Genomic DNA, 26,488 nt, shown 5'->3' with positions numbered 1-26,488 from the left:
TCACTCCTCCTTTTCTCAAACTCTGACCCTCTTGCCTCCCTATCAGTAAGAACTTTTGTGATTCCACTGGGCACACTTGGATAATCCAGGTACTTTCCTTTTTTCTGGGACTTTAACCTAATCAGTTGTCAGTTTTATTGGCATGTAGTTGCATGTAGTAGTCACTATGATCCTTTGTATTTCTGTGATATCCGTTGTTACTTCTCCTTTTTCATTTCCAATTTTATTGAGTCTTCTCTCTTTTTTTCTTGATAAGTCTGGCTAAGTGATTATCAATTTTGTTGATCTTTTCAAAGCGCCAGCTTTTCATTTCATGGATCTTTCCTCTGGATTTCTTCATTTCTATTTCATTGATTTCTGCTCTGATCTTTATGATTTCTTTCCTTCTACTAACTTTAGGTCATGTCTGTTCTCTCTCTGGCTGCTTTAGCTGTAAAGTTAGGCTTTTTATTTGGGCTTTTTCTTGTTTCCTGAGGTGGGCTTGTATTGCTATAAACTTTCCTCTTCGAATGGCTTTTGCTGCATCCCATAGGTTTTGGAGTGTCCTATCTTTGTTGTCATTTGCTGCCAGGTATTTTTAAATTTCCTCTTTGATTTCTTCAGTGATCCACTGGTTGCTTAGTAGCATGTGGTTTAGTCTCCACGTGTTTGTGTTATTTGCAGTTGTTTTTTATTTGTTTCTTGTTGATGTCCAGCCGTATAGTGTTGTGGTCGTAACAGATGCTTGATATGATTTCAATTTTCTTAAAATTACTGAGGCTTGATTTGTAGCCCAGGACGTGCTCAATCTTAGAGAATGTTCCATGTGCACTTGAGAAGAATGTGTATTCTGTTTCTTTTGGATGGAATGTCCTATAAATATCTATGAGGTCCATCTGGTCTAGTGCTCCATTCAGGGCCTGTGTTTCCATATTGATTTTCTGTCTGGTTGATCTGTCCATTGCTGTAAGTGGGGTGTTAAAGTCCCCCACTATGATTGTGTTATTGTCAATTTGTCCTTTTAAGGTTGTTAGCAGTTGGCTTCTATGTTGGGTGTGTAGATATTTAAAATTGTTATAACATCTTCTTGGATTGTTCCTTTGATCATTATGTAGTGACCGTCCTTGTCCCTTAAAGTGTTCTTCATTTTAAAGTCTATTTTGTCTGAAATGAGTATTGCTACTCCAACTTTCTTTTCCTTCCCATTTGCATGGAATATTTTCTTCCATCCTCTCACTTTCAAATTGTGTGTGTCCATAGAAGTGAAGTAGGTCTGTTGAAGACAGCACATGGATGGGTCTTGTTTTTGTATCCATTCAGCCAGTCTGTGTCTTTTGGTTGGGGTGTTTAGTCCATTCACACGTAAGGTAGTTATTGATATGTATGTTCTTATTGCCATTTTATTAACTGCTTTGGATTTGCTTTTGTTGCTCTTTTTTCTTCCCTTGTTCTCGTGTTCTCTCCTCTTGTGGTTTGGTGACTATCTTTTGTGTTGTCTTTGAGTTGGTTTTTCTTATTTGTTTGTGTATCAATTGTAGATTTTTGGTTTGCAGTTATTCTGAAATTTTGAAATAAGAGTCTATATATATAAGAGATTGTTTGAAGTTGTTGGTCTCTTAATTGGAAGTGCATCTGCAGTGTCCTGCATTTGTACCCTCTTATTCTCATGATTTCTGATTTTGGTGGCATAATTGTGCATGAATGATTTCATATCTTTACTGTATGTATACCTTTACTGGTGAGCCTTGTCCGTTGTGGTATTTTTGTTTCCTGTTGCGGCCTTTTCTCTTCTGCCTAGAGAAGTTCCTTTAGTATTTGTTGTAAAGCTGGTTTAGTTTTGCTGAATTCTCTTAGTTTTTGCTTATCTGTGAAGGTTTTGATTTCTCCTCCAAATCTGAATGAGAGCATGCTGGGTAAAGTAATCTTGGTTGGAGGTTTTTTCCTTTCATCATGTTAAGTATATCATGCCACTCCCTTCTGGCCTGCAGAGTTTCTGCTGAAAAATCTGCTGATAACTTTATTGGGATTCCTGTGTATGTTGTTTCTTTTCCCTAGCTGCTTTCAGTATTTTCTTTAATTTTGGTCAGTTTGATGAATAGGTGTCTCGGGGTTTTCCTCCTTGGATTTATTTTATGCGGTACTCAATGTGCTTCCTGGAGTTGAGTGAGTGGTTCTTTTCCCATGTTAGGGAAGTTTTTGGCTATTATCTCTTGGAATATTTTTCTGTCCCTTCTTCTCTCACTTCTCCTTTCTGGCACCCCTAAAATATGGATGTTGGTGCTTTTGATGTTGTCCCAGAGTTCTCTGAGACTCTCTTCATTTGTTTTCAATCTTCTTTCTCTTTTCTATAATTTCCACTAATCTGTCCTCCACCTTGCTTATTCGTTCTTCTGCCTCCTGTATTCTGCTGTTAACTGCTTCTAGTGAATTCTTTATTTCAGTTATTGTATTTTGCATCTCTTCTTTTTTTTTTTTTTTTTTTTGTCTTATTCCTTTTTGTCTTTTTTTGTTGTTGTTGTTGCTATTTCTTGCGCCGCTCCCGAGGCATATGGAGGTTCCCAGGCTAGGGGTAGAATCGGAGCTGTAGCCACCGGCCTACGCCAGACCCACAGCAACGCGGGATCCGAGCCGCGTCTGCAACCTACACCACAGCTCAAGGCAACGCCGGATCGTTAACCCACTGAGCAAGGCAGGGACCGAACCCGCAACCTCATGGTTCCTAGTCGGATTCGTTAACCACTGCGCCACGACGGGAACTCCTGCATCTCTTCTTGTTTAAGTTTTATATCTTGTGTCTCTTTGGTCAGGGTTTCCTGTAAGTTATCCATCTTTGCCTCCAGTTTATTTCCAGTGTCTTGCATCATCTTTAGCATCAACAGTCTAAATAAAGTCTTTTTCCTGAAGGCTGAGAATCTCCTGATCACTTAGCTGGTTTTCTGGGGTTTTTTTTCTTTTCCTCTTGTCTGAGTTCTAGTTCTCTGTTTTTTCATTTTTGTAGGCTTTTGGTATGGTGACCATTTCACAGATAGTAGAGTTGTGGCCTCTCTTACTTCTGGCCTCTGCCCCCCCCTTGTGGCTGAAGCTGGTAGGGGGGGCGTGCTGTAGGCTTCCTGATGGGAGTCACTGCTGCCTGCCCACTGGTATGTGGAGCTGATTCCTAACCATCTGGAGGATGGGCCTTTTTGTCTGGGTGAGATTGGAGGTGACTGTATGCCTGGGGGGCTTTAGGCAGCCTGTTTACTGGTGGACGGGGCTGTGATCCCACCTGGATTGTTGTTTGGCCTGGTGCTTCTCAGTGCTGGTGGGTGGGCCAGATTTTCCCAAAATGGCCACCTCCAGAGAAACACCTGCTTATGAAGATTCCCAAGAGCTTTGCTTCCAATGTCCTTCCCCCCAACAAGCCACATTCACCCCTATTTTCCCAGGTGGTCCTCCAAGAACCACAGCCAGGCCCGACCCAGTTCCCCACAGAGACCCTGCTTTGCCCTGGCACCCAGAGCATGAGAACGTTTGTGTGCACCTTCCAACAATTTGTTCCCCACTTCCTGCAGTCCCATGGAGCTCCTGCACACCAGCCCCACTGGCCTTCAATGCCAGATGCTCCGGGGGCTCTTTCTCCAGTGCCAGATCCCCACACGTGGGGGTTTGCTGTGGGGCTCAGAACTCTCACTCCTGTAGGTGAGTTTCTGTGATACAGTTACTTTCCAGTCTGTGGGTCTTCCCACCCGGGAGGTATGGGGTTTCTTACATCATGTAATCACCCCTCCTACCTCTTGATGTGGCCTCCTCTTTGTCTTCTGGAGTAGGATATCTTTTTGAAGGTTTCTGGTCCATTTGGTTGAAGATTGCTCGGCGTGTAGTTGTTAATTTTGTTCCAGAATTAATTTTTCTTGATTTTTATATAAAATTAATATTTAACTGAAATCAAGATTAATGCCATCTTTTCTTCAATCCCGTATATAAATATTTATATAAAATTGTAAATACTGCTCAAAATAAAATTAATAGTTCAAAGAAGCATTTACTGGAAAATAAAGGTTTCTCTCATCCAACCCCAACTCCTAGCACTCATTTCCGAACATTTTTTATATGATAATTTATAATGTATCTTTCCAGAATTATCTAATAGAGGTTTGTATTGTATGTATATATGTAATGTATATTTTTAAAAATATGATGAAATACACACTATACATCAATATATCCATGTTTCAACATTGCCACATTAATACTCCATAGTTCATGTGGATATAGGTATTGATGTGTGATGTGTGTGTGTACAAGTATGTTTTTGTAGCTCATAAATATGCTTATGAGAGAAAAACTCAGACTAATTATTGGAATGTTCCTGTAATGATAATCTCCTAATAGCAAATAGCTTAGTCTAGTTATGTAGTTTGTATCTTGAGACTGGAATAAAAGTTATTTCAGATCACGAAGATTCGACAGTGTATTTCCTGAGCCCATGTCAGTCAGTTTTGCTTCACAAATTTACTGCAGTCTTGGAGCACTCTGAACATGACACAACTCTCCCCAACTTTACATCTGGCTGTTGGCCAAATAATACAATCCTAGTTTGACTGTCAGTGGAAAATATTCAATTAGATGAATGTACAGTAGAATGAGCTCTTCCTATAGGACTGAAACTCAACAAAAACATGGCCATATAATTTTGGTAGGACTAAATTTCTCATAAGAAATGCCACTCTGAATGTTAAATGAAATTAAATAGGCTTTATTTGCTGGCAGTAGCTTTACAAGTAGATTATAAAACTCCTTCATTCCAAAGATGTCTTATTTTTATTCCAGAAATCCAGAATTAGAAGGCAGCAAATTGTGGTCTTTAAAATCCTCTGGAGAGGCCCTGGTAAGTGGAACTATTTGTATTTTTTGGCTACATCATAGGCAGCTCAATAGCTACTCAGTAATGTACTGCATTTTTCCAAATAAGAAACCCTTTGCATGTCTGCACAGTTTGGAATGGGAAAGCAGTTTTAAACACCAGTTCATGAGTAGATATTTATAAGGGCTGTTAATACCAAAGTTTATTCACCATACAGATGAAAGTGTTAACCATTTACTTTAGTGCCAGTAGCTTTTAAAAGCCTTATGACCACTAGTCTCCAGAATATTTTTTTCTTGCATACCTAGTGCTACTCTGTGCAGTAAATTAGACACACACACCCCCTTCTCAACAAGGAGAACTCAACAAGGAGAACTCAATTTTAGTCACTTATCACAAATGAAAGCCATTTGTTTAAAAGGAAAATACATAAAATGTGGAGGTCATGGGAAGTGAAAAACTAGTATTTAGTTGCCTGTATATGGTTTAATTTAGGGTTGCTTTGAATTTCAGATATGGAAATTTTGGTGGTAGGATAACAAAAGGGAGGGGAACATGTATGAATCTTGAGAGGAATGGGTGGTTAGATAGGAAAGGTTTTTTTCTTCCCTTATTTGCTTTTGTGTGAGATTCTTTTATTAATTGTATCTTTTGGCTTTTTCAAGCAGCAGTTACATTGCTTGATGTTGTTTTATTGTTGAAACTGCTTGCAGAAATGGCTTGTGCTAACTCTGGGTATCAGAAAAAAACAGCAGGAATCGGATACTTTAGTCTATCAACAGGTACAGTAACAACATAGTTGGTGATTTACCTAATTTTAACACTGGTGTGGGAAAATAGAGAACTATATAAACGTATTCTTTTGCTGTGATTAGTCCATCCTCTTAATTCTGGCTTCTCAGATGTTACTTTAAATGTTGTAAGACACCCTAGCTACTAGCAAAAATTGGGACATGGGCAATTTATTGTCCAAGTTTGTCTCACCCCAGCACATGTCTCTCCTTCAGTGCTCTTCTTCACTAAGCACTACTCAGTATTCTGTGTTGGTGACCTTTTAAAATGAGCTTGTTCTGCAGACATTGCTTCATCTTTCTGAGATTATAAAAGTACTCTGAATACTGACTAGCTGGTTTTACACAATCCATGTTAGAATCGCAGTGAATATTATAAGACTAGAGAAAATCACCCCGAGAGACCCATGCTTTTCTCGTTTTTCCCTCTTTGTTGGAAGAATATATGAATATATACAGACTTAACTGTAAGATATTAATACAAAACCGTATAAAGTGGAAGTCTTCACTGGTTTTCAGCTCTGAATTATAGCATCTGTTAATGATTTAATGTCTACCCTTCAAGAGTTTTTGTATATAAAATAGAAATGAAATCATACTGTATATGTTCTCTGTAATCTTTTCAATTAATCTCTTTTGAACCATTTTAATACATACAAATTTTCTAAATTCTTTTTAACTACTATGTAGCATTTTTGTGTTTAAAGGTATTTACTTTAGTTACCCAATCTCCTATTGATAGGTAATTTGCACATAGAAGTATAAATAGGGAAAAAATTTCTGGAGGGAAAATGGATCAAATTAGCAAAATAAGCATTTTTTCTTGAAGTATTGATAGATATTCAGACTGTTTTTACTTTGTCAACAAACAGCAGCAAAAGCAACAAAACTACTACAATGACCATACATCTCTTTGCATATTTCTTTGAATATATACTTAGTTAAAACACCTACAGTCTGAATTACTGAATCAAGGAAATATAAAATGCTTATTTTATAAACTATAATGAAAAATAGTAGAAAAAAGAATATAGATATATATACTCTGTCATCTCTGTACTACTGAATCACTTTGCTGTACACCTGAAACTAACACACACTTGTAAGTCAAAACATACTTCAATACAAATTGCTTACTTTGTAAATTTGATCAATTTTCACTCCAGAAAGTTTCTTCTTGCTTATACTTCTCTGTGCAAAATTTTTTTCAGTGGTCTTTTGGACAAAAGCCTTTTCAGAACCCTGTTGGATATTTGACACCAAGTAGTGAAAGTAATTTATGCAGGTAAACAGAAATGGTAAGGCAGAAGCTGTTGGTTGTGCCCTTTCATGTTCTCTAGTGTTTTTGGTACATGTGTAGGGAGGTTTGCCATATTGAAGACAGTGTCTTACAGCCAAGAAACTTCAGGGGAACAATGCTAGATCTCTTTTGGCAACTGAGCTTTGAGAGATTAACTAATCTTTAGTTTTGCACATAGCTAACTATTAAAAAGTCCCCTAATTTGAGGGTGAAACTGAGCAGAGGAAGCCAAGAAAAGGACTGGTCAGTATCCTGAGTTTAAATGTATTCTTTGACTCTAAATGGATTTTACTGATTCAATGGTAAACAATGTAAAATGAGGGATGGTGGCATTTAAGGAATTTGGTTATCAGAATGCATTATATACACCCCCAGAGCTGAAACCCAAAATATCCAAAATTGATCTTTCAGTGTTACGAACTAGAGAATGATAGTATTTCTGACCAGACTATATTACTTAGGAATGTATTAACATGAAGGTTGTGATTTCATGAGAAAAAAAGGAGAGAATATTTTATAATGAGAAAGTTATATCATTTTCTTTAAGGAATGCCACTAACAAGATCTTGTTACGTAAGGTACTTATGGTACTCTATTATTGTAGGCAATGAGGACCAGAAGTTTGTTTTATAAACAATTTTAAACTTTGTTATTTTGTACTATTTTTCCTTTATGGCATTTCATAACTTTCCACATATTTAAAAATATGCTAAACATCAAAGATTTTGTGTTAAAGTTAAGAATGAGGATTGAATGTTGTTTTATTGCTGTTATTCTTCAGAACTCAGAAATGCTTGAACCATGAATCCTGCCAAATATCTCCACTTCTACTCCATGAGGTTCCTAGAGAAGCTGCTTAATTAATTAAATTACTTATTTGGAATCAACTATTCAATAGATGTGTAATTTCTTAACTTTCTAATGCCGATTATTAGGGAGAATTCTAAATCAGAACCTTGGCATAGACCTGTGGACCAAAATGGGATCTCCTATTCTGTCTGGCCTCTACTACTGTCAAAATCTAAGAGAGGGGTTGAGTTAGGGCTGCTTGGGAGGTAGGTGTGTTTCCCCTATAGCCAGGCCATAGCGAGCAAAGTGCATAGTTCAGGAGAAAAGCTAGAGCAGGACTCTGGTCTTTAATACGCAGGGGTAAAATGAGATCCTCAGAATGCCCATATTCTCATCAGTACTGATGAATGTAATACTTACATAGTGTATCTCATGCACTCTAAAGCACACCTACTGTATACATGTAATATTCCAGGCACCTCATGTAGAACAACTCATTTAAACCTAACAGCCTTGCAAAGTAATTACACAAAATAAAACTGAGGTCCAAGGAGAGTGTCTGCCCCCAAATCATATTATGAACTGGGATTTGAATGTAGATAGTCTCACCCTTTTGAGAGTATGAGGGTGGAGAGATGAAGAATTTGGTATTGGTTGACAGAAGGGTGTTTAATGTGACATGAGATATTAAGTTTAATTGTATCCAAAATTGACTGAATCCTTATCAAATACTTGCTACCAACTATACCATGTGAAAGGGGCCATTCACAACATGAATCATACCTCACTGTAACATTTCTGGAAAGAAATTATGATACAAAATGAAATTTCCTTCCTGAATAGAGGAATTTAATTTTGAAGATGCTAAATCTTAAATTCACCAATATATATTAACCCTTTTCAGCAATAGAAATTTATTTATATACTAATATTAGTTGCTTTAGCCTGAGCCGCCTTCTACTGCTAAAGGGAGTTATCCTAACCCCAAACTTTTCCCGTTTTCCACTGCTCCAAATTTGCCCTGGGTGAATAAGAAATAAAAACAGTTCTTCATCAGCTCCACACTACAAAGCTGGGCTTTTTGTGAGCTCTTTCTGGTATCAGAGATTCTGCCTTCCCTGGAGGGTAGGGTACTTCACCTTTGTAGCAGCTGACTCTTCAAGGGACTTTCATTGTCCTGATTCCACACAAGCCCAAAAATATACCCTTCTCTTTTTTCAATACAAGAGAAACCCACACTTTTGCCTTGTTCTGTAGAGCTTACTGCTACTCCCTCTAAGGAGGGTTTCTTCTGGTTTTCTCACTGAACTAACCAGAGGGCCACTCTTAACAGATTCCTGAATTTACAGTGCTGTTATTGACATTTCTAAACTTATATGTTCAGCAACTCAAGGAATGAAAAAATACGTATTTTTGCTGCTTCACAAAGTTGTACCTCACTTCAGAGTTTAATTTTCCAAAGCCATAATATCCTTTATTAGCCATTCCAGAAGCACCAGAAAAACATTCAACCTCCATTAACCACAATGATTCCATTTCCCAAGGCTTCCATTTTTCCCTGATTTACTCTAATCCTCACCCAAATTTAAGTTCAAAAAAGTCCAATCTACTTCTTTTTTGCACATGTTTCTTGTATGGTTTAGATAGGGAAAATACCATATTATTGGTTTAATTTTAAAAATTATTTCCTTTTTCTTTGTTTCAGGTTGAGACATTTATTCCCTGAGTGTACTCCTCAGTACTCTGCCTTGTTGGTTTCTTTGAAAGTCAATGAATATAAGGTTTCTCCAAAGCATCCATTATGTTAAACAAACTAAGAAACAAATGAAATAAACAAAACATCTTTTCCTTTTCTGATGGTGGAATTTTCATATAGAAGTTAAAATTTTATAACAGTCTTTAACAAATTATTTCATCTGGCTTATTTTTAGTGGATTTGGTCTTTCTTCTATAATCTTTTCATCTTCTCTGAACCTTCCCACAGGGCAGAACTGATTCCCCGTGTGCAATAACTCTATCCCTTTGAAACTATTAAATAGTTTCACAGGTATTCATCCATGGTTTTCTAGCTTTCTCTCTTTCAACTATGTTCACCTCTAATGAAATTGATCCACTCATGAAAAATAAGTTCCCCAAATTCTCCAATTACTAACTTTTTTCTGTGCTTTCAGAGAGAGCCTCAAACATATCTTCATTTTGTTTCCCTCCTAGGAAGTCAATTCAGCTTATTTTGGGAAATCTCATTATAGTCTCTTAAATCAACCTGAGTCCTAAGCACATTCTCTAAGAAAAGAACTCCGGTATCTTCACTTTTCTATACTAATCTTTAAAGGATTTGTACCTGGGTGTATCAGTATTTCTTTTTCCTATCTTTCTAGCTTGGCCTCTAAGATCTCTTTCTCCTAAGGAAATTTATGACCTTCCACAGGTGAATTAGTGTGTCTGCCTTCATTTTTCTTTTTCTTTCCCATTATCCTGATTGAAAATGTATAGCAAATCTTTTTTTTTTCTTTTTTAAGCATCCCATATTTTAGTCAGTGTGAAAATAGAAGAAATGTGAAAGAGAGCTTGTTGGTTTTCTCTCTGTTCTATGCCAGACCAAATGATATCAAAGTTGACTATCTATATCTGGACTGATCTAAATGATTCACTTAATTAAACTATGTAGTTCGTACTTAGGAGTGCCTTTCAGAAGGGTTCATGCCGTTGGCTTATGTCCTGACCTCAGATGCTAGGAGACTTTGATCTCCTTTGATGACTTTCTTCCTTAAAGTCGAGTTCAAATTATTGGAAATAGAAAGATACTCATGTTACCCTCTGTATGTTCAAATGTTTTGCTGAGTACTACTCTGCCTACTTGCCATACATGAAACTGTGAAGACTAGTTTCTCCTGTAGTACTTTTAAGTGGGTGTTCTTTCTTTTATTGAACACCATGAACCTCAGGGCCAAGGATGGGGGTAGTAGCTCTCTGCGGCTGCTTTCAGGTCATTTTTCCTCTAACTCCCCTGTCTTAAGTTTGGTGCCACAGCTAAGTACCACTGACTGAGTGGCTGAAACAGAAACTTTCTTACAGTTCTGGAGGCTAGGAATCCTACATCAAGGTATCACAGAGTTGTTTCTTCTGAGGCCTCCTTCCTTGATGTATAAATAGCTGTCTTCTCCCTATATCGTCACATTACCTTCCTTCTGTGGGCAGCTGTGATCTGTCTCTTCTTAGGAGGACACCAGTCATATTGAATTGGCCCACCCTCATCACCTCATTTAATCTTAAATACCTTTTTAAAGAACTTATCTCCAAATATAGTTGCATTCTGAGGTACTAGGGGTGAGGATTTCAACATGCAAATTAGAGAAAGAGCAGCAGTTCAGTCCATGACACCCTATACTCATTTTTGCGCCTTTGAAAATCAAGCTTCTATTCCTTCTTGGTTGCTGATAATCTCTGACCTGATTATCCTTCCTACTTAGCAAAAGTGTAGGTACCTTATTTATTAGCCTTGCCTTCATCTTGACTAATTTGAAAGCCACATCAATATATCACCCTCCAATGATCTGTTTTATGCAGTTTTTTGATTTATTCAGCATCTCTCTCCCACAATCACACTTTGTACCCTATCATAACCACGGCTCTTTCTCCAAAATCTCTCACTCCAGTATTACTTTGCTTATTCTATTATTTCCATTTTATTCCTTCTTCAGCACCATAAGAAAACATATATGATTCTAATTTATCTCAGTATTTCAGGATTCTTCTTTCTTCATTTTCCTTTATTAATTGAAATTAAATTTGAGGAAAAATTGCAATTGTACTCTTACAGAGATAACAAACATCCTTATTTCTCACTTTTAAAAACCATGCCTTTGGGACAACTTCCCAGTCATGAATGGACCTAATGATGTCTTGTACATATCCTGACTTGAAGTCCAGTGAAAACAAGCTCTGCTATCAATTCATGATACTTCTCTCCACATTGCTTGTCAACCTTCTTATATTTCTTTGGCTAATTCATTCATTCATTCAGCTGTTTAAAACTTCTTTTTTCTTTTTTTTCTTCACAGACTTCAACTTCCTTTATTTCCTGCTCCATCCCTGATGTTATATTTCACTTCCCAGAGAAAATAGAAGCACTCTTCTTTTTCAGGTCAAGCATACCAGTCTATTTGGAACACACTGTTTATCCAACTGCCTCTGAGATCTGTCTTTTGTAAATTTTAAAGGAATCTCAAAAATACGATCTTCCCTATATGAAACTCCCCCCTTCCTATGTTGCCTATCTCAGAAAATGGTAGTTCTATCCATATAGTAATTCAAACCAGAAATCTTCATAACCCCCTTTCTCTTCTCTCCTTTCCTTTTTTTTTTTTGCCAAGCTTGTCTTCTAAATATCTTTATCTATTCTTTTCCATATTCGTTACCTCGCCATCCTGCTGCTTAATACCATGAACTGTATCTCCTAAAAACACTCTCCTAGCAAGCTTTCTCCTTTAGCAAGCTTTGATCCATTTGTTTTTTCACATTGCAGTCATGATAACCTTTTCAGAACATAAGTGTAGTAATGACACTACCTCTCCTCCTCTGTTTAAAATTCTTGGAAGTTTGTCGGTTTTTCTTAGATGAATGGTAAATAATGCATTGAATATAAGACACTGCATGGTCTCTCTAGTAGCTCCTACTGGCATCGTGTGTCCGTTCCATTTTAGTTCCAATCTTCCACCTCATAGCTCATCATGCATGATGGGCCTTATCTTCAATAAACACTTGACAGATTAATAACTGAATGAATGCACTAATGAGGAATGGATCAATATTTGAATATTCTTTGTAGAGAATAATCTATATATCGAATTAGTAATGCAATGTTAGGTGTTGAAATGATAAATACATATGATGGGTGTTCATGTCAGTGAGTTTTACATATGGTGAATTTGGTTTTTTTTTATTTTTTTATTTTTAATTTTCCCACTGTACAGCAAGGTGAATTTGAATCGGCCTGCAGTGTCATGCAGTTCCTCAGAGTCAACTGTAATATTCTCTTCACTGAAATCAACATCAAATCAATCACTTTAGCTACATCTTTTCTCTTTTTTTTCATCTCACATCACATTCCTTCTCTCCATCTTCATAATCATGTCTTTAGTGCCAAACACTGTTGTTTTTCCTGAAACAATTTTTAATTTTATTTCCTGAAAGAATCCAACTGGTTTTTCTATTTCTAGTCTTCTATTTCTCTATTATATTTTCCATTTTTTTCCCAAACTTTCAATCAGAGTAATTTTTTTTAAATGTGAAACAATTACCTTTCCTCGAAGCTCAGTGCCTTCCTATCATCTGCCGAGTAAGATCTGAAATTCCTGAGCAGACCCTTCCTCTTCCTCTTCTCTGGGATGCTGACTTCGATTCATCACCTTATATCACCATTGCCTGTTCTCTTATGTCTTCCTCTCCAGTTTGTGGGATCTTTTTGTTATTCACCACAGCTAGCTCAGACATGTGTCACATGGTAGGTGTTCTATACCATTTATGAAATAAACTAATGATCAATTAATGCATTTAAGATATTTATCAAAATAGTAAAAACATTATTATAAAGCATAAGGGTTCTCAATGTTTTCTTCAATTTTGTGATAAAGGTATTTGCTCTGCTTTTGCATAGGAAATTGTGTTGCTAACCTTTATTGGTGACATATCTAGAACTAGGGAATTGATATTGATCCTGGATTTATATTGTCAATTGCCCCAAACTTAGACTTTGTCAAAAAGGGAGCAGTAAAGCATATCCTCTGTGCCCTCAAATCAAGCTGGAATTAATTTGCTTTGACTCTAGAATCCTGAGATTCTAATAACATGTTTTCACATTTTAGTAGGTACCTTAGTTATAGGGGTTATTCAGTAATTGTGTTGAGTAAATATAAATTTTTAAATGGAATAAATGAATAAGAGTGTGTTAAATTTATATATAAATCAACAGATGATTATTTTAAATTTTGAAAAGATATGTCCCAAATTCATAATTTTAGCTTACTTTTATTTTTATGTAATCTTTTTATTTGTCATGTTTCTTGGTTGCTACCCATCAAGTAGAATATGCCATCAATGTTTTATAATTCACAATTTTATTTTTATTCTTTAAAATATTTGAACTTGAAGAAGGGATGGTCTTTGTTAGATAATTTTCACATATTGGCAAGAATTATACAATTATATTAAAGAGTGAAATGGAATTGACAGTCATTTATGTGAGGAATGGGCTAATTTGAGAAATGGCACTTTTTTCCTGCTTGCTCATGTGATGACATTGTTCTTTCCTGGAAAGAAAGCATAGTCATGTATACATTAAGTCAATTTCCTGCTAGCAATTTCAACTCAAAATACGCTATAAACAAATTTATATTCTCAAATCCATGCTGAAAAATGACTTCAGAAGACATCAGGATGAAATGGGTGATTGCTTTGAACCATCCCTTGGTCTTTACCGTTTTGTTGACGTGACCTTTAAAAAATCTAGTGTTAGGACTTCAAATCTTCAGTCCTTTCCTGTGGCAAGACATGTTTTCTTGAAAACTCCATCTTGTCCTTCTTTACTTTATCCCATCTTCTTGTCTTACTTTATCCCATCTTCCTGCTTGGAAAAACAGTCACAGTGCTGGTAAATGACTTAAGTTTAAGAACAAAGACCTAAAGGCATAAGTGACTTATGTGCCTAGAGGTCAGAGTAAGAGCTTAACCCTTTACCACCTAAGTGGCTTTTTAAATAGTAAAAGAACTTATATAATAGTAAACAAACCCTGTATCATCCACCCATAGCCACTCCTCACTTGATCTCATCTAAAGAGCACAATAAAAGCAGTGTGGTTTCTTGAGGCAGGGCTCTTGGTCCCTGAGACCTTGAGTCCCCCGGTTCCCACCTTTACTTAAGATAAATGTCTCTGTGTCTTTTTTTATGTTAACTTTTTTTCCTTAAGTTTCACAGCACCCGTTCTTCAGCCCCATCCTGCTGAGCTGGCCCCGGCACTTTCCTAATTTCACTCCTCTTTCTTGGATTGCCTTCAATACTTGGTCTGAAATTTTGATGCTTGTTAAGCAAATGTCCACTACTTAAATATATCTTGTCTATAAATAAACATTATTATTGCATAAATCTGTTGAGAAATTTGAAAAACAAGACATCTTGAAGAGGGCTGAATTCATATTTATGAGTGAATTGAAAATTAATCTTTTGATAGAATATCCAAATAAAATATACTTTGCATTTTGATGTATCACAATGTGAAAGGATAATTCCCAAGAAAACAAGTACCATTATTTAATTTTAAATGTTCATTAGTTGAAACACTATAAAACAGCAATAATTAATCATTTTTATAGACAAAAGGATTAAAGCTGTAGAAATAAGCCCAGGCTGAGTCTAGTTCATATAGAATGATTTTTATAGGCTATGAGAGTAGTGGTTGTTTGGCAGTGTTAAAAGGATACCAGTGGAATGAATAAACAAAAGGCTGACACACAGATAACAATATATGGAAAGAATAATATTCAAAAATAAAAATAATATATGAGAAACATTTATAATAATCAGATGTTGCTTGACAAAACCACAAAATCACTGATGGAATAAAGAGACATTAAAATTACTGCTTTCTTTTCAAGTAGCCATTTATTTTGGTGAAGCAAAAGTGATTTATGTTTGGTGGCTCTTGAATAAAAAAATATACAGATTTCCCAAACCAGAACAATAGTTAGCTGAGGGAGTGAGGTGGGAGTACTGGAGGATATAAGAGGGAGGGGATTTGCACCATATGTTCTAATTTGGATTTGGACGGGGTTTTGGATGTCTTTGGTAATAAACAGGATTTCTGCTTTTTGTCTTCTTGATGTGGGGTTTACATTTGACGGGGGTGGGGGGGTAACTAGTTTAAGGAAACAAATGAAAAACCTTCTGGTTTGAATATTTATTTTAATAAGAAGAAAGCCCATTTGGATGAGAAAGGTGAGGAAAAAGCAAGTTTATGCTCCCCTGATGTGCTCTATGATCACGTCTGTCTTATCCAGCTCTAATTTTCTTTGATTTTAACTCATCTGTATGACCAGACATCTGTGAGTATTTATGCCTTTTTTGGTTATGTGCTATCCGATTCTGGCTATCCATCAAATCCAGAACTGACTTCCCAGCAATGTTTTGTGCAAAATGTAGAGTAGAATGATAACTGATTAGCATTACGTGATAAATGGACATTCTTCAGCTGAAACTGTAAAGTGCAAAACAGCTGAGACAACATATGAGCAGGAAATATAGTGCACAGTCTGTCTCTTGGTTCCTGTTCACACAGCTAATTTTTTACTGCCACAATTCAAAACTATACAGACACTGTATATTCTATCCAACAAATAAGAAATGGGGTAAGTCCCTTTGTCTGCACATATTTGGGGGAAGAAATTTGTTGACATATTACTATGATGATATATTTCTTAGTGGCAAATAGAAAAAGGTAATAGTCAAGGTTGCTGATGTCATGTCTCATGCTAGAACTCCTGAGGACATACCTCTCCCCAGTGAAATGCTCTAGGGCTAAATCTCATCTTACTTTATTCTCTCAACTCAGATTAATCCCTGATGAATCTCTGAAATAAGATTTACAAACCACAAAGCCTACAAGTGAATCAGAAAGTGAAACTGAATGGGGACTGAGGTGGGATCACCTGTTCTATCAAAGCATTTCCAAAGCTTCCTTTTTTTTTTTTTTGGTGAAGAAGCTAGAATCCATAGTTTTAAATCATATGTTCCCTAATTTAAAAGGTGTATATATTTTTTCTTTTAAGATAGTGCTAAGTATCAGTGGCTGAAGAGGTTTAACTCATAGGCTGTTGCTTTCTGATGCAAATTGTGGATATTTTTTAAAAAGCTAACAGTTATGTAGTACTAACAAAAGCTGACAGTTAAATATGTAGGTAAAAATATACTATATAACTCTTAAAGTTTAAGTGTAAGTCTTGCATTACGTTGTATTTATTACCAACTGTCTTGGTTAATTTATTAAAGCATCAGTGTAGGATAGATTATTAAATCAGGTAGTAGTCTATTACAGTAATTTTTCATTAATTAGTACTTTATCACTTCAGATGGAAAATCCTAATAAATTTTCATATTGAATTTCCTCACTGTAGAGAGGAAATCTATTCAAGTCAGAGATTAGCTGATGCGACCAAAGCATTTCAGCAAACTAGTGGTAAGCAATGACCTGCATTCAGGTGTTTCTCAAATTTCCTCTCAGTACCCTTTTCACTACATCTGGAATCTCTAATTGTGATAATGGGAACAGGGATTAGATTATGATTTACCTAGCATCAGTTGGCATCAAGCTTTTCTGTTTATACTCATGGGAACAAGGTTTAAATTATGGTTTATTTAGCGCCAACTGTGAAGAGAAGGCTGTTAAAGCAAAGAGCCTAAGGAAATGCCAAGGAGCATGTTTACACTCTTGGAAGAAGCCACTATTTTTAAGCACTTCAGATGAGTTCTGTGTGATTAGATTTTAAGAGTGGACAGGATGGTTCTCTGGTATGATAAATGCATTTTTAATAACAATTTAATAACAATTCTTGTTATTTTTTCTTAAAAGTTATACAACTGAATTTCTTTAGCATTTTAAACTTAAGAAAATTTTAAATTCAAATATGCAGACTAAACTTTTAGCTAATCAAAACTAGAAATGTATCTCAATTTTAAAAACTGGTCTGTGTAATTAATATTTCTTTTGCTTCAGAGATTAAACAAATTGTATTTGTCATCATAGTGGTCCATTCATTAATGTCCAAAATCTAATATCCATGTCAAAGCTTTAACATTTCTAATTGTAATTCTTCATTGGCCTCTGGGTGTTCATTTACCTCCCATGGATCAAAATAAAGTAAAATTTAGATAATTACATCTATTTCATCAGAAAATAATGTTTTTTTTCTTTCCTGTAATATATGATACTAGTATATTTTTATGCATGATGATTAGGTGACAGACAACTTCTAGTTAAATTATCATGCTTTTTTCAAATCATGAATTTACTAATTTCAGGTAGTATTATGCTAGATTTTGTGCATATATTTTTGTTACAATTTGCAATAGCATTTAAAACCTTAACCTTTGCAGTTTTTTCTATTCAAATCTTAAGATCAAAGATTGACTTTTGATCTTTGTAAAAAAATATTTGAAAATTTGTTAAATTTTCTTAAAATATTATTTTCCCTAGTTCTTTTTGTAACCTAAGATTTTCATTAAGCCTATTTTCAGTTCTAAAAATATCCAAGAAAATTTATTATTATGTACACATTGAGTGAAATATATATTCTTTGGCAGGAAAAGATGACTGTATTCATGTGTACATTTTATCCCTTGAGTTATCAATTGCCTCATGCTGCCCCAGGACTTACTAGGTACTATATTTTAGATGTCTCACCTTATGTATGATTTATGTTCTGGCTCTAACCTTTACCTCTGTCACATATTTTGTGCCCCATTTTCCAAAGATTACATAATAAATCATTTTAATATGCTAATAACTTTAAAATAGTAGGTAAAGATAGCTTAATGGTGGACATTCACAAATAGTGCTCTAATCTAATATAGAAATCTAATTTTACAACTATGTTAAACTTGAAGGTCAATTCCAGGGCTGTTAGCTGCCAGACAATAAAATTCATCCTTTGTCTCTTGTAAAATACCTGTTTAACAGTATTAACAATTTCCTTATTCTGCCTTATGCTCTGTGTCCCAAATTGTTTCTAAAATCCTCAGCCATGCCTACCATGAACATTTTTAATCTCTTTGGTCTTACTTCATCCCTCAAACTTGAATTTTAGTACCATTTTCTTTATCTTTGGCTTTCCTTTTTGTGGTTTGTACTAGTTTTTTTGAGACAAAGTAGGTTTGTGTTGAGCAAGAAAGATGAGAAAATGGATGCAAAATTGAAACATCCAACAATATTTTTAAAGAAATAAACACAAAGTGAAATCATAGACTTCCAGTGTTGAAATATTGCTTCTGTACTTAGAATGCAAACATGTGTGACCAGAATGAACTCAGCTACCTTTAATGTAAAATATTTATATTGATTTGGTACAATAAATTAGTTTATTTTTTCATGAAATGGTTTCAGTGTATTTTATAGACAAATGTAAGTAAAAATATTCCTAGAGGAATGTATAAAATGTTAGTCATTGCTCTTCTAATATTATCTGTCTTGAGTCTCTAAACAATGTTCCCATGACATTTGGTAAGATTTCATTTTATTGCTTAAACTTTCTTCATTACTGTTTTCAGAAATATGGTATTTTGGAATTTTGATTTTTAATTTGCAGGGAAAAATATTAATGATCTCTGTGTAGTATAGTCAGGGTTTATATTTTCTCTATTTCCCACAAGTAATTGTTTCAACTAAGCTGGACAGTAAAAGGTGTAGTGGTAGAATGAGCAGGTGTGAACTTCAAAGATATAGACAAAAGTGAAGCTTAGATCTTCCCTGCATTTTGTTCTCCCACTTATTACCTGAAGTAGACGGAGTGAGAGGAGTTACCTAAACATCGCTGTTGTGTTATCTCATTCTTTCCTCATTATCTTCTATTATTTCGTAACCATCTTTATTGTTTAATACCTTACATGTTGTTTTCCTCCTGGTTTGTCATCATGTAAAAAGTCAGGACGTAAACCACAAAGACACTTTCCATTGATGAACATGTATTGCTCTTCAGTAACATGCAAGAACTAGTATACACTGCAAATGGATGAAAGAATGACTAATCAGGTACATGTTTATGTGTGCATGTGAGTATGAGGCTATGGCAACTTCTGTTTGTAAACTCAAACCTTCCAGGTCATGTATACTTAATGAATAAGAATTGTTCAGAGACTGCTTTATATATGTATTTTTCTTTATATTTAAGAAAGGATAGGGCTCAAAGATATTTCCGAAGTTTCGGAAAGCCACCCACTGCCCCTATTCCAGTTATGCACAATCCTCTTTTATCTGATAGATGCTTGCAATTCAGATGTCATAATTCAATTTCTAATTTAGAGCTTATTGGTGTGTTAACAGTACATTATTTTTGGGAGATTAATACCTTCGGTGGCTAGTCATTCATGTAAATGATGAAAATGGAGGACATTTTTTAGTGGGAAGCTTGTGGAATGATTGTGAGAGTCCTAGTCATATTAGAAAGAAACAGATGTTAAACATTTCTGTATTTGCTTGTGTAAAAATCAAAGAAAAAATGGAAGGATGTACACTAGGCTATTAATACTGGTTATCAAGGAGTTGGGATTTGACTGGATGGTGGTAGAGAGGGATGGATAAGCTATTTTTTAAAAATGTCCACACAATCTTGTACATGAATGTTTATAGCAGCATTATTCATAATAGCCAAACAAATGGAAACAACCCAAATGTCCACTGACCAGTGAATGGATAAACAAAATGTGGTATATCAATACAATGGACTATTATTCAGCCATAAAAAGAAATAAATCATTAATACTGCCATACCATAGGCCAACCTTGAAAACGTTACACTAAAGAAAAGAGCCATCTACAAAAAAAAACAAAAACAAAAAAAACCACCGCATATTGTATGTTTCCGTTTATTTGAAATGTGTAGAATAGGGAAACATGTAAAGATAGAAAATAGATGAGTGTTCATCCAGAAATGAGAGCTTGAGGGAGAATGGGGAGTTAACTGCTAATGGGCATGGGATTTCTTTGGGGGCTGATAAAATCGTTCTAAAATTGATGATAATCATGGTTGCATTCTGTGAATCTGCTATAAATCACTGAATTGTACACTTTAAGTAGGTGAATTATATGGTATGAAAATTAAATCTCAATAAAGCCATTACTTTTGAAAAAGGAAAAATAAATTTAGATATTTTTGTGGTGTTTTACTTGGTATAACAAATATGTATCATTCTTAATAAACTATGATGAATAATGAAAATAAAAAAATAGAATGGAGGAAATGAGGATCACTAAGTGGGAAGGGGTCCTTATGGGAAACGTCAATTCTTATAATTTTCACAATTTTACTCAGCTATTCTGTGAATGCCACAGGATGGCTATCAGATACACTTAACATAGCTCATAAATGAAGGTTTTGTGAAGTAGTAGGTAGATGGGAAGCTTCAGCTGTGATGATTCCCAAAAAAGATAGATTATCCTGGAATAATTAACCTACCATTGTAGGTTAATTAACCTACCACTGTAGTTGCTTGTTATCATTTGGCGCTAGGTGTGCAATGGTATAGAAGAGCCTAACTTCATTTCTGTGTAAGCGGCAACAACACAACAAATAACACAACTTTGACCTTTAAACACTTTGTTATAACATTAAACTAGCAAAAAGGTTGATCGCCATGATAATGGAATACACTTTTGAAAGGTGGCAACATTTTTATATGAACACCGATGGCATATATGTTAGTACCTCCCTTTCTGGAAAGGAGAGCTGTGTTCCATGCAGATACTAAAGCCCTTGGCTCAAAAATTACTTCAAAAATTACAATCATTTGGCAAAAGTATCCAGCAGGAAAAATCTGTGCATATCATGATTCTAATTTTCATGTTATCTCAATTATTTAAATATTGTTAACTTGATTAATAATAGATAACATTTAATTTCAGCATATTGTGATTGAATTCTAATTAAAATATATAAATTTGTGTGTATGATAATTGCATTTAAATGGGAAAGAACAAGGGTTGAAGTAAATGTTAAAATGGAAATAATCGTGTGATGATAGTGGAATGATGAGTAAGCATTTTTGAACATTTATAGCTTTTTTCACCTAAGATAAAAAAGTTATCATAGGAAGAGGACGTCTCAAGGTAATTATGTAGTAATGCGTCTCATATGTTTGACTATGAGGAAATAGGCAACCTGAACCTTTTTGTTTTTATTGAGAGCTTTCAAAATGCTAACAGTCAGCCTATCTTTAGAAATTCTAATTTCAAAGATAGTGCCCAAAGCGGAAATATTTAATAGTTTGTTTAACTACTATTATTAGTTGATTTATTTTGAAGTACAAAATTAACTTGTATATTTTAAAATTGTGCAAGTGTGGAATATTGATGAAGTTGTACAACCATCGCTATCTAACTTCAGAGCATATCAATCACCCCCCAAACCACTTACGTGTTAGTTGTACAGCCATCGCCATCTAACTTCAGAGCGTATCTATTGCCCCAAACCCTTACATGTTAACGGACATTCTCCTTTCTCCTCTACCTCCAGCTCCTGACAACACTCCTCCCTATTCTGGACTAGCCATGTAAATGAAATTGTGCAACATGTGGTCTTAGTGTCTGTTTTTTTTTGTTTTGTTTTTTTTTTTTTTTTCATTTAGCATAACATTCCACATTGTAGCAAATATCAGAACTTCATTCGTGTATAAGGCTAAAAAGATATTTCATTGTATAGATACACCATATTTCATTTTATCTATTAATCAACTCATCACATTTGTGTTGTTTTCACTTTTTTGGCTGTTATGAATAATGCTGCTGTGAACATTCCTGTCTAAACTTTTGTGGGAAAATGTATTTTCAACTCTTTTGGGTACATACCTTGGAATGATATTTCTAGGTCACATAGCAACTCTTTATGTTTGACTTTTTGAGACACCAGCAAACTGTTTCACAAAACATTTATATCATTTAACATTCTCAGCAGTGTCTGAGAGTCAGTTTCTTCACATCCTTGCCAGTGCTTGCTGTCATCCATGATTTTGTACATGTGAAATGGTACCTGTGGTTTTGATGTGAATCATCCTAATGATTATGTTAAATATTGTTTTATATGCTTGTTGGCCATCTATATATCTTCTTAGTATTCAATGTCAATTTTTAAATTTGTTGTCTTTAATGTTCAGTTGCAATGGTTCTCTATATATTGTAGCTATATAAATACATGTAGATACAACTTCTTTAATAGATATCTGATTGCAAATATGTTCTTCCTTTCACTGGGCTGTCATTTTATTTTGGGGGGTCATTTCATTACAATTATTACAATAAAAATATAAATTTACGTGTACCACAATTTTACTTGGCATAATTGGATAGGCGTAAATTGGAAGGGAATGTTAAAATAAATATGTTGTGATAAGTAATTATTACACATATTTTGTGCATATTAATTTTTGCCTATTGTTAAAAACCATCTGAAAGATCTATGCATACGAGAAAACAAAGTTAAAAGGAAGCACAAAATTTTAAAATTTTTGTGTTGTCCAAATTATCTATTTTATCATTTGTTGTTATACTTCTGAAGTCATGCTAAGAAACCATTACCCAATTCAAGATTACAAAGGTTTACACTTATGTTTTCACCCAATAGCTTTATAGTTTTAGCTCTTATATTTACTTTCATGATCTGTTTTAAGTTATTTTTATACAAATTATGAGAAATAGATTCAACTTTATTCTTTTACAGATGGGTATCCAGTTGTCACGTCTTTTTTTGAAAAGATGGGAATTTTTCCTTTTCATTATAGTGGCGCCCTTGTCAGTATCAGTTGACCAAAAATTGAAGGGTTTATTTCTGGATGCTCAAACTATTTTTTGGTCTGTATGTTTATTCTTATGCCAGTCCACATTGTTCTTGATTATTGTGAGTTTGTAGTACATTTTGAAATAAGGAACAAATTTGTTCCTCTTTGTCAACATTATTTTGGATAGATTGAATCTCTTGGATTACTATGAGACATTTTTGGATCATTTGTCAATTTCTGCAAAAAAGGCAGCTGGAAAAGTTACAGGAATTACACTGAATCAGCAGATAAAATTTGAGAGTATTGCCAACTGTATTAGTTTTCTGGGACTGCTGGTCAACAGTCCACAAACTGACTGGCCTAAACAATAGAAATTTATTTTCTTGGCGTTTTGGAAGTTAGAAGTCTGAGAACAGAGTATTAGAATTGGTTTCTTCTGAAGGCTATGAGATAAACCCTTTCCCTCTCTCCTAGCTTTTGGTTTGCTGGGAATTTTTGAGGTTCCACGTAGCTGGTATTCTTCCTTTGTCTTCATACTGACTTCCCTCTATACACATCTCTTTCTCCTCACACATAATTATTTTTATGAGCACACCAGGTTTTACTGGAATAGGAACCCATCCTACTCCAATATAACATCACCTCGCTTTAACTAATTACATCCATAATGACTCTATTTCCAAATAAGATTATATTCTGCTGGGCAGTTAGGACTTCAGTGTAGAAATTTTAAGCAGACAAGCCATTGCACTAACTTAACAGTATTTGGTCTTCTGATCCATGTACATGAAATATTTTTCCACTTATTTAGATTTTCTTTATCATATTTCAGTGATGTTTTATAATTTTTTAAGTGTACAAGTCTTTCTTTTATAAGTGTACAAGTCTTTCTTGCATTGAATTTATTCCTGATTTTTAATCCTTTTGATGCTATTATAAATAGAATTACTTAATTTCATTTTCAGATTATTCATTGCTAGTGTATAAAGATACAATTTATTTTTGTGTATTGATCAAGTATCCTGTAAGATTGCTTTGCTTTTTTATTCAAAAAAGAACGTTTTATGTAGGTTCTTTAGAATTTTTTTATATGAAACTACACCTGTAAATAAAGATAATGTTACTTCTTTCTTTCCAATATGGATGTCTTTTATTTTTTATTCTTGTCCAGTTTATCTGGCCAGAACCTCCAATTCAGTGTTGAATAGTGGCAAGAACAGACATCCCTGTGTTCCCTGATTATAAAGAGAAATTTTGCAGTCCTTCTCCATAAAGTATAATGTTAGCTATGAGCTTTTCCTTAATGCCCTTTTATCATTCTGGTTGAGAAGTTACTTTTTATATTTGTTCAGTGTTTTTATTGGGAAAGGATATGGGTTTTTTCAAATGCTTTTTTTCTGCATATATTGAGATGATTATGGTTTTTTGTTTTTTGGGTTTTTTTTTTTTTAGTTCAGTCATATGGTGTGTTGCAGTGATTCATTTTGTAGGTTGAAGAAATCTTGCATTCCTGGGATAAATCCTACTTGGTCATGGTGTATATATAACATTTTCTATGTTGATGGAATTAGGTTTGCTAGTATTTTGTTGAATATTATTTGAAACCATAATACAAGGGATATTTTAGGAGTCCCTTACAGAATTAGGTCCTCAATACTAGCAGTTTTTAGGAGCTGCTCAATTTTTTTCTCAGTCTTAGTTTAGTGAACAAAGCTGACCATATATGTATGTTACCAGTTTGAACTATGCTTATTCTTTGCTAAGCAAGAATTGCATCTATTATTAGACAGACTTCTAGCATTTTGTTATGATTCAGAACTGTTTGAATTAATTTTTTCTCTATTCCTTAGCAGGTCAAACCTCTTTATCATACTTCTCCTGTATCCCTCTCCTGTTCTCTTATCGTACTTTGGGTTTTCTTTCTCATTTCTGCCAAAGTCTCAGAACATGTTTGAATATATTCTTATAGATCAGGACCAATTTATTTTATTTTTACTGGAACAATCTTGTAATATTATTTTACTCATTATAAATTATTACTAGACTTGATCTGGCATGCCTTATACGTAGTTTCTAACATACTGTTATGTGCAGGGTTTGCTTTTACAGGGATTCTTTAATGTTCTTATGCCTTTATTACATTCATAATGATATCCCCAGTCAACCCAGTGTGTTCAGTGACAAAATAAAACACTGTGTAATTGTTATTGAAATAGTAACTTTGCAGTCATAAAGAATCACCTTTTCATAACACATGCTTTGTGTAAAGATACTGTCTAATTTTTCTGAGTCATGTTAGAATCCTGGAAGTCCTTCTTATTTAATAAGAAATGTATCCTTGGTTAGTAAAGAATAAGTCCAGTTCAAGAATATTATTATATGGCTGTCATTGTTTTATACTCTTGTTTCTTTCTTTGTTACTGAACCCCCAAATAAGATAGGGATGCCTGACTTAGAACTGTGAAAGTGAAATATGTCCTGGAAAAAGAGAGAAGAGAAAGGAGAGAGAGATGCTGGGTTTTTGTTTGTTTGTTTTGTTGTGTTTTAGGTGAGTGAGGGGTGGAGGATGGAGTAGGGAAGTGGTGTTAAGGATCTGTTTGTTCCAAGAATATTATACATGTCCAGATACATATTCCCAGTGAACCTGTGCGAAATGGCTCAATGGCTCTGCTTATCTTAATGCAGCTCTGCTCTAGGGGCTAAAAATTTTGCAGTGTTCGGTGAAAACATTTCCAATGAATAAATGGATAAATAAATACCTTGGATAAATATCTCAAGGAAAATATGGCATACCCCTTCAAAGTGAAACAATGGCTAAGTCATCCTGATTCTACCATTTCAGTAAAGGTATTAAAACAAGGAATCTTGTCAGTGGAAAACAAAAGGTGAAAGAATTGCCAATAATAGCAGTAGTGAATCTATGAGGACAATGAAAGGCTTAAGTCCATGTTATATTTTTAGTGGGAATTTGCCAGCCAGGCCTCCTTCATTTAAAGTATCTGCAAGTTACTGGTAGGGGAAATCCTGATGGAACAAGATGGCAAGAGACTGAAAAATGCCTATTACATATGTGTTTACTTACATGTTTTTCTGGCTCATTTCATTTTTCTAGTTATTTTATTTTATTCTATGAACTTCTTTTTTCCACTGTATTCTACTAATGAAAATACTCTTAAGTCAACAATGACCTAATCGTTCAATCCAGTTCACCCTTTCCACTCTATTTACCTTGTTTAATCCCTTTGCCACATTAG

The 26,488-nt window shown here is 34.7% G+C and overlaps 1 long non-coding RNA gene across 2 annotated transcripts in view; it reads left to right on the top strand.

Annotated features, from left to right (window-relative positions):
- LOC110262110 overlaps positions 1-26,488 on the top strand; it is a 403,568-nt gene that overhangs the window by 187,689 nt on the left and 189,391 nt on the right. Inside the window, exons 2-3 of one of the 2 annotated variants that reach the window (XR_002346686.1) lie at positions 4,789-5,604; positions 6,825-11,393. This is a non-coding gene — a long non-coding RNA (uncharacterized LOC110262110). Of the gene's footprint in view, positions 1-4,788; positions 5,605-6,824; positions 11,394-26,488 lie in introns of those variants that run through there. The other variant, XR_002346687.1, reaches the window with a different exon arrangement.

This window comes from Sus scrofa, chromosome 8 (assembly GCF_000003025.6).
Source record: "Sus scrofa isolate TJ Tabasco breed Duroc chromosome 8, Sscrofa11.1, whole genome shotgun sequence".
In the NCBI taxonomy this organism is placed as follows: domain Eukaryota; kingdom Metazoa; phylum Chordata; class Mammalia; order Artiodactyla; family Suidae; genus Sus; species Sus scrofa.
Note: the sequence above shows the minus strand (reverse complement) of the source record. Positions and strands in the feature narration are given on the sequence as shown.